General features: G+C 35.8%; 1 long non-coding RNA gene across 1 annotated transcript; it reads left to right on the forward strand.

Moving 5' to 3' along the window:
* Positions 1-7219: 7219 nt before the first annotated feature.
* LOC148767884 (uncharacterized) lies at positions 7220-7545 on the forward strand. The gene is made up of 2 exons (XR_016033556.1): positions 7220-7385; positions 7424-7545. It is a non-coding gene; the product is annotated as an uncharacterized LOC148767884 (long non-coding RNA).
* The last annotated feature ends 2354 nt before the right edge of the window (positions 7546-9899 follow it).

A 9899-nucleotide genomic window follows, 5' to 3' on the forward strand; every position in this document is an offset into this window, starting at 1 on the left:
AAGCAAATTAAACACAAAGATTTATCAGAGTAAACAAGCCTAAGATTTTCTTCCCCATATGTGATTATTATTCCCCCAATTCCTTCAATTATGCAAGCAATTAACCCGGATTATTAACCTGAGATGCTAAAATAATTATAAACCGCTTCCGCGTGTATTACGATTGTAATACTGTAGATTCAATAACTATATTCCTATGCAATTAATTCTAGAACACAGCATTAAGCACAAATCTCAATAATGGCTACCTAATATATTAACTATATTCCTATGTTAATACCACAAAGGCTCTTCTACCACAGTTCTAATTATTAATCCGATCTTCCGATTCATGCGATTAACAATAACATAAAAGCACATAAGGTGATCAAGTTCATGCACTTAATAAAACAAGTAGAAGAAATAATCCGGAATTAAAACTTACATAAAATCATAGAAAAGGGTTCATAAATCCCACATAGGATTCAAAATAAAATCTTAGAAATAAAAACTTAGCTACTCGTGATTCTTATGACAAAGAAAATAAAATAAATTAAATAAAAAAAACTATGCTTGAGTCTTTATTGATCTTCATTCCTCGCGTTTTGTGGTGTATAATTTCTTCCTTATGATGTAGGGACTTGTTGCTTTTATAGGCTTTTCTTGATAAGGAAGTAGTAGAAACCTAATAGGAATCAATTTCCGCCACTTTCCTCCATCATGATTTGTTCTTCGATTTTCGCCATGTTGGAGTCCGAATTTTAGAATGTTGTGTAAATAAGAATTGTAGCCCTTGAAATTAGTTTTCCAATGCCGCCAAAATCAGCTGATTTGGAGTTCGTATGAGAGAGATATGCTCGAAATGGTGGACACTGCGAAAGCTGTGGCGAGATTCCTTCTTCCAATTCGATTTGTTTCCTTATTTGCAACTTTTTCTTTCTTTTTGATATTTTTTCCTTCATGGACACCTAATTCTCGTTTTTACATATAAAACACAAAATCAATCAATTAAAAGAACAAATATAATTAAATCTAAACAAAAGATCCACGTAAAGTAAACGTATTGAGCGTAAAATTTACACTCAACACACCCCCAAACTTGAACTTTTGCTTGTCCTCAAGCAAAATGTAATCGTAAGCAAATAACTCAGCTACCTCATCTCTTCACATAGATTAATGACCAACTTCACGTTTTCAGAACTTGTAATTATAATGAAAATTCTTAGGCATTCGCAAGCTCAAAATTCAAAAGCACTTAGTCACTTACCATAGCCAAAAACCACAAATCATGCAATTGCTTCAACCATCCAATATTTGTAAATTAAAGATAGAAAAAATTTATGCTTACATGCATATGTTTGACTCTAAATACTCACCAAATTATTCTACTCTACTAATATCGAACATTAAGCTATTGGGATCATTGGGACTTTGTGGCTTCCAATTGTTATGCTCTTTGGTTCGAGGTAGGAAATATGGGTATATGTGGCTATTATTCTTGAATTGGGGTGATTACGCCAAAATTTGAAAGATAGGCGTTTGAAACAATGAATTCACCTCTAAGGACTTTAATAAACTCGATTATCAAAAGTTCAAAAGTCTCCACTTTTGCTTTTGAGGCAATGGATCGAGCTTTCAAAAATAATTTCAACAACTAGTCATTTCTTCTCCCTTCTAGTCTCTTCTTATTCTTCTCTTTTTTTTTTAATATATATATATATATATATATATATATATATATATATATAGAAGCATATATATTTATCTCTTTTTTTTTTTAAGAAGAGAGACCTTATAAAAAATTTCGACCTAACTCCAAGGGGTAATTTTTCAAAAATCTCCACTTTTCTACCTTATACAAATTGGCTAAAAGAAAGAACACCTTTTCTCCGAGGCTCAAATCAAGGTTCTAAGGATAATTTCGATAAAAAGGTCGGCTTGAAAGGCTCAAACGGTTCAAAGAAGGCCCAAATCATATCCCAAATCACTCACTACTCAATACTTCGTATCATAAATTTCCTAAGTTGAGTTTTAAAACCGAACATAGCATGATCTCGCACAAATTAATTCCAAATTTAAAATACAAAACATTCAACCAAAGCAATGCACAAAGTGTGATTCCTAGCAATAATTCGTTTCTAAGTTCCGTTGAATCGAAAGCTAAACAAACATCTAATCCTTATCACACAAAACAAGCAATTTCATCATCAAACATTGATCATCTCTCATCATCATAACTCATCGATGCGATCGACTCAAGCAATTTTTTTTTTAAAGAAAACAATAAATAAACGAAAAAGACTAAAAAGAAAAAAAAATCCTAAAGCATGCAATCTAAAACATATAAAGCACATAAAAAGTGTTTTTCCACCCCCAAACTTAAAATTTACATTTTTTTCAATGTAATTAAAACGAAGTTTAAGGATAGAATACACCTTGATTAGTCGAAACGTCCTCCACGTGTTGCACCCCTCCATCTCTCTTCCTCTTTGAAGCAAACACCTTTTTTTTTTTTTTCAGGGGTGTTCCGGACGGTCGTCCCACATTTTGCACTGTTTTTGGGACGACCGTCCCACAAACAGTAGGTTCACAACTCGTCGTAACTTCTCCGGACGGCCGTCTAGGGTTTTGGCTTGATTTTCGGACGGCTGTCTGGGCTTTTTGTGTCCGTTTTTCGACCTAAAAATTCAAACATGATTAAATTATTAGATTGCACGCTTATATGTATATTCTAAGAAAATTAAAAACAACTAAAAATACGAAAAAATATGAGACAAAAAAAAAACCGATAAATGCTCGGGTTGCCTCCCGAGAAGCGCTAAATTTTAAGTCTTCAGCCGGACTTTGCTTCTTGAAATTGTCATGTCGAATCCAAAGACTTGTAGATTGCGCATCCATCCATGAGCTTTGTCACTTCAATTGCAACCGATACAGGGATAGGATTGCAATATGTCAGGGTCCACTTTAGAGTGTAATCTTTCTTAGTTGTAATCAATCGGTACGAAGCCAAGATGGGATCTTCATCACCCGCTCCCTCAAATTGGTACACAAAAACCTCACGTCCGCGTATAACCTCCACTTCAAACACATTCGTCTTCTCATCAACCTCTATTGATGTCTTTAAAGCCACGTCATGAACAACAATAATATCCTCAATTTGAATATTTGCACTAACCACATCCATCTCCTTCTTCTCTTGTTCCGGGACATCTTTGGAGTTTAGCTCGATTGCAGTGTCAGATTCATCATCCTTAAGCGTCTTCATAATTTCTTTTTCCCTCTCATCGACACTATTTTCTAGGTCTAAAGGATTTTTCTCACTACAAATTTCAAACGGATTTTCTTTGTTGCAACCATTCTCGATATCGTCTGAAATATTTTCAAGAGACCTTTGGCGCTTGAATTCTTCCAACTGTAACTCCAGTCTTCGGATAGATGCTTGAGTGGATTTCATAAACTCTTCAAGGACGGAGTTCAAATAACACTCCTGAACAGTGGGTTCTCGTGGCGTGTTGGTGTATGTGTTCCAATAACCGCCGTTGGTGTTATCTATGAAATTATTCGCTTTCGGTGCATACCAACATTGGTTAGTGTAATGATCTCCACCACATATTGAACAAAGTGACGGCATATCATAGGTATTTTGGAGGTATTCGCCAGACGGAAGCCATTTGTATCTCGTTTGAGGTGCGCGAAAATTGTAACCTGACATGTAACCAAAGAAAAAAAAAATATATATATATATATATTAAAAAAATTAATTTGGGTGAATCGTGAAAATTGTTCAAATTTAGAGCTAGAATAAAATAAATAATTAAAATATTCCCCGGCAACGGCGCCAAAAATTTGTTGGCCGAAAACCTACACGCAAGTGCACGTATCGTACAAGTAATAAAGTGGACAATTAAGTCCGGATATCGATCACACAGAGAATATTTAATTATCTAATCCTAGACGCTAAATTCTACCAATTATTTTCAAGCACACCTTACATAGTCGAATTTGGAAAGAATTAACTAGATTAAAATAAATTAAAAAGAAAATTAAAACGACAAAGCAAGAAAGCAAATTAAACACAAAGATTTATCAGAGTAAACAAGCCTAGGATTTTATTCTTCCCCCTATGTGATTATCATTCCCCCAATTCCTTCAATTATGCAAGCAATTAACCCGGATTATTAACCTGAGATGCTAAAATAATCATAAACCGCTTCCGCGTGTATTACGATTCTAATACTGTAGATTCAATTACTATATTCCTATGCAATTAATTCTAGAACACAGCATTAAGCACAAATCTCAATAATGGCTATCTAAGAGATTAACTATATTCCTATGTTAATACCACAAAGGCTCTTCTACCACAGTTCTAATTATTAATCCGATCTTCCGATTCATGCGATTAACAATAACATAAAAGCACATAAGGTGATCAAGTTCATGCACTTAATAAAACAAGTAGAAGAAATAATCCGGAATTAAAACTTGCATAAAATCATAGATAAGGGTTCATAAATCCCACATAGGGTTCAAAATAAAATCTTAGAAATAAAAACTTAGCTACTCGTGATTCTTATGACAAAGAAAATAAAATAAATTAAATAAGAACAACTATGCTTGAGTCTTTATTGATCTTCATTCCTCGCATTTTGTGGTGTATAATTCCGTCCTTATGATGTAGGGACTTGTTGCTTTTATAGGCTTTTCCTGATAAGGAAGTAGTAGAAACCTAATAGGAATCAATTTCCGCCACTTTCCTCCATCAGGATTTGTTCTTCGAGTTTCGCCATGTTGGAGTCCGAATTTTAGAATGTTGCGTAAATAAGAATTGTAGCCCTTGAAATGAGTTTTCCAATGCCGCCAAAATCAGCTGATTTGGAGTTCGTATGAGAGAGATATGCTCGAAATGGTGGACACTGCCAAAGCTGTGGCGAGATTCCTTCTTCCAATTCGATTTATTTCCTTATTTGCAACTTTTTCTTTCTTTTTTATCTTTTTTCCTTCATGGACACCTAATTCTCGTTTTCACATATAAAACACAAAATCAATCAATTAAAAGCACAAATATAATTAAATCTAAACAAAAGATCCACGTAAAGTAAACGTATTGAACGTAAAATTTACACTCAACAAAGTACCAGATCGAGCACTCGCTTGATTGCTTATCAATGAATGCATAAGTTGAGATAATTTATTAACAGAGTAGGAAATGTCCGGACGTGTAAACGATTAATATTGCAACTTTCCTATAACATTCCGGTACTCCGTTGCATCAGTCAAGTTGGCACCATCATTAGTGACGAGAATCTTACTAGAGCTCATTGGAGTGAGAACATCTTTACTATCTTGCATGGTACAAGCATGAAGAATATCTAAGATATACTTGGATTGAGACAAAAAGTATGCCACGAGGTAGTTGGATGACCTCAATTCCCATGAAATAGTTTTAAGGACCCAAGATCTTTGAGAGAAAATCTTTAGGAAAGAGTAGAGATGATAGTCTCTATGAGGGGTTTACTTCCTCCAATAATTATAATGTCGTCAACATGTCAACATGAACAAGCAAATAAATAGAGACACCGAGATTGTGAAAGATGGAGAGAGATGGGTCGGATTTAGACTGATTGAATCCTTCTTGCAATAGAAAGATCGTCAACTCAGTATACCAAGCTCGTGGAGCTTGTTTAAGTCCGTAAATTGCGTTATTGAGCCGACATACGTGGTTGGGCAAGTCTTGATGTTTAAATCTAGGGGGTTGTTGCATAAGAACTTCCTCGTCCAAGTGATTATTTATGTCTAATTGCATAGGGAGCAATTCTTTTGGACTGCAATAGACAATACAATGCCAACTGTTGTAGACATAATGACAGGACTGAACGTAAAGTCGTAATCTATACCGGTGCGTTGAGTGAAACATTGGGCTACAAGATGAACTTTATAACGATCTATGGCGCGTTGCAGGATCTTAAACCCGGAACCGACCCGTTTGGGGTGGGTTTGAGTAAGTTAAACAGTTTTGGGTCGGGTAATGGGTTTAAGTTTCTAGAACAGATGGTTCAGGGTCGGGTTACGAGTCTTAATGGAACCGACCCAGAACCAATCCGTTTGCGGTGGATCTGGGTAAGTTAAATGGTTTTGGGTCGAGTAATGGATTTAAGTTTCTAGAACCGGATGGTTCTGGGTCGGGTTACGAGTCTTAATGGAACCGACCCAGAACTGATCCGTTATTTAATAGTTAATCTAAGTTGTGCAAATTAATTTAGGATTTCATTCATTAAACTTCCAACTCTCATCGTGTCTATTCTCATTTGCCAAATTTTCACCGTTTCACTCGTTTAAATCTTGTTTCTCGTAAGTAACATCTATCAAACTAGTCGACCACCGTTTGCCGTCTTGCCTTTTGAACTTTTTTTATTGTAAAAGTTAAATATAATTAATTATATAATTTTATTATTCACTTTATATCATTTCTACAATTTTTTAAAATATTGTATTTTAATTTTGAGATTTTTTATTAAAATATACAACATAACCGACCCCTCTAAGCTAAAATGGGTTGGGGTCGGTGTGAATTTATATATTTTTATTGGGGTCCCTTGGGACCAATTCCCATGTTTGATTCCTCTAAAGCATCATATTCTTCTTTCGTATCAGCTCTCCAAAGAGGACAGAGTGAGCAGCCTGCTTGAAGGTGTTGGGAGGGGTGGCAGGTGGAGAGATGTGAGCTAAATAAAAAGTTAATTGATTATGAATCCTCCCTCCAACTCCAATAGCTATGCTAAAATTTGCAATTTCTTATCAAATTATATACAATGAACAGTGCTTTAGCACACCATTTTTAATGACTTACTCCAACTTATATTTTAATACACCACCTTTAACCCATCAAGTAACTTCAACAATAATTTTAGGGTAAATTACACGCACACCCCTCAGGTATGATGAAATAACCTTAAGGTCCCTGTGGTATCGGCAATTACCTTCACCCCTAAAACATAGTTAGAAACTCTAATGAGATAATGCATTGAATACATTATTCCGATAGGTTTCTAACGAACTATTAGTTTCAGGAAGTGGTAGAGACAACATAACGCTATGGGTGATTTAAGAAATGTTGGGGAGCCATGTCACCCCCTAACTCTATGTTTTCTCCACCACTTACTTAATGTAATAGTCCGTTAGAACTCTATTGAAACAACCTATCTAATGCATTATCCCATTAGGGCCCTTTTGCTTTGAATGAAATCCCAAATTACTCTCAAGCCCTTAGGAGGCAAATGTCTTTGTAGCAGGTTTAGTGATCAGATTAGTTGTTGGCGTTTGCGAGAATGACGGTGGAGGATTCGGGGAAGTTATTATCGCCGGAGTTTTATCCATTTTGGGTTGTGTTCCCGCAGCGCCAAAAGGTTTAATTTGTTTTATTTTTGTGCTTTATTTTTTGTAGTTAACTTGGCATAATCTTCAACTGGAAAAGATCTGGCATATGTCAATGAGGTGTAATTTTTTGCTTGGATTCTTGGTTTTGTGGTTTTTTATTTTTTTAATGAATTATGATTTATAATTTATGATTATGATGTTTCTTGAGTATTAATTATCTTTTCGCTTTTCAACTTCGTTTATGGTAAATTTTGTTGATTTTTGGGTTATTTTGGGATTTGAAGACAGCGTCTGAACTGATTAAGGCGAATGTGGATCAATATAGGCCGGTTATATTGGCTTCTTTGACTTTTTCCATGTTCATGCTTGGAACTGTAGCTCTTCAGTAGCTCTTTAGTTCACATGTTTGATTATATATAGATTGTTGTTCTTGATCCTAGTTTAACATCATCGACTTTATATTTTTGCACGACTAGCTGTTCTCGTATATGACGAATGTGGGCTGAACCGTTAAGAAATAATGATCATGTGTCAGGGGTTTAGCCCTGTTTTAAACTCATCAGCTACTCGACAACATTCAAACATTATTCTGCTCGTTTTTCCTCCATGGAGTTGTATGCTGCTGTGCACACTCGTAGAGAGAAAGAGCTTAAGTAAAAAAAAAAGACACAAGTTGGAGAAGAGCTCAAGTAAAAAAGACCAAAACCCGTTTCCTCCATTTTTTTGGGTGTATATAGAATTGCCATCACTTTAGGGGACTTCAATGAAAAGTCCACTTTTGTTATTGGAGGGTTGAAAACTAATATTACTTTTCTAAATTTGATGCAAAATTAAGGGAAAATTACAGTTTATGTCCCTAAACTTTACCACTAAAACGATTTATGTCCTCAAACATTTCAATCCACGAAATATGTCCTCAAACTTGCCACTTTTGATCACTTTATGTTCTGCCATTAACGTCGGCAGCTAACTTCGACGGAAATAGCACGTGTGGCTCACGTGACGTCTATGTGGCCGTTAAATATGACATGGAATAATATATTGAATATTAAATGTTGACGTGGCACAAGAATATACTAATTTCCTCTAACTCACTCTCCCAGATCCCAAATCCCAAATCACGTTTCATTCCCATTCCCAAATTTTCAATCCAATCTGCATTCTTGCTCGAACCCATACTAAAATCGAAGTCATAAACCCATAAAAAATCCAAACATTCTCACATTTGAAGAATTTTTCCCTTCTCAAAGAACAGCAGATTCACATGCAAACACATGCCTACAATCGAGAGGAAGAAGGTAAACACAACTCCTCTTCTGGTTCTGAAAAAGATTTTAGAGGAAGCTTTAATTCTTCTCCCAACCCCGTCTCTAGAATGTTGGGGTCGTGTGATTCTTCGCCTGCTGATGCTTGTGCCTCTTGTGGTCTCGATGAAGCGAGCACAAGGATGGTGAAGATGGCACAAATTCTACCCAACTCGGCAGTTTCCGAATCTGCCCAGAAGGTGTTCGACAAAATGTCTGAACCAATTCCGGAGAAAAAAAACATGCATCACCTGTCAAAGCTGCATATAATTCTTTTTTTGCCAAGAATAGAGTGCCCAAAAATGGATTCCAGCTCCCCAACTTCCCCAACAAAGTGGAAGAAGACATGATATTTCAGCCCGAAGATGAAAGTGAAATCGAGGAAACATTCGGCATTTGTTTATTGGGTTATTTTGCTGGTATAACACCACGAAAAATGGCCATGGATATTCTGTTATTTTCGAATTTCACCTCAATTGAATGATTCGAAATGGGGTTTTAGGGATTGGATTTACGGGTTCATTGGGGATATGGAGAATTAGGGATTTTAGAATAGAAATAGGGGAGGAGAATGACGTGTCGCTCCACATCACGTTTCGTCGACCAAGTAGGCACTGGGTATTGTACAGCTCGACATTTAACGGCCACATAGACGTCACGTGAGCCACGCGTGCTATTTCCGTCCAAGTTAGCTGCCGACATTAACGGCATAACATAAAGTGATCAAAAGTGGCAAGTTGGAGGACATATTTCATAGATTCAAATGTTTGAGGACATAAATCATTTTAATGGTAAAGTTTAGGGACATAAACTGTAATTTTCCCCAAAATTTCCTTTTGTTGGAATGGTTGCCTCTCACGAATGAAAATTATGTCACAATTTTCATTATATTTGCCCCCAAGTTAGAGTCTTTGACTTTGCCTTACCAACCACATCTACGAGGAACAACATATCATAGACGTCGGGTTGATTGAACATGAATTTGATATCGGAGAAAGAGATGAGGGGTGAAGATTGTCCCCATCGGGTGTGCCAATTTGTAAACCGTAAATTTTCGAGTATGCAAAATATAATAAAAATACAAGACAAGAAAATAGGGAACAAATAATTTATTAATCAAAACGATATGGATTACAATATCCGTAATTCCCCTGATTCTTCTCTCCTATTCTAATTTTGATTCAAGGGCTTAATAGCTTATTCTTGAATCGAACATATGATTTCCTATCACGAACACCT

Source organism: Erythranthe guttata, chromosome 9, assembly GCF_056151865.1.
Source record: "Erythranthe guttata isolate IM_541 chromosome 9, IM_541, whole genome shotgun sequence".
NCBI classification, from domain to species: domain Eukaryota; kingdom Viridiplantae; phylum Streptophyta; class Magnoliopsida; order Lamiales; family Phrymaceae; genus Erythranthe; species Erythranthe guttata.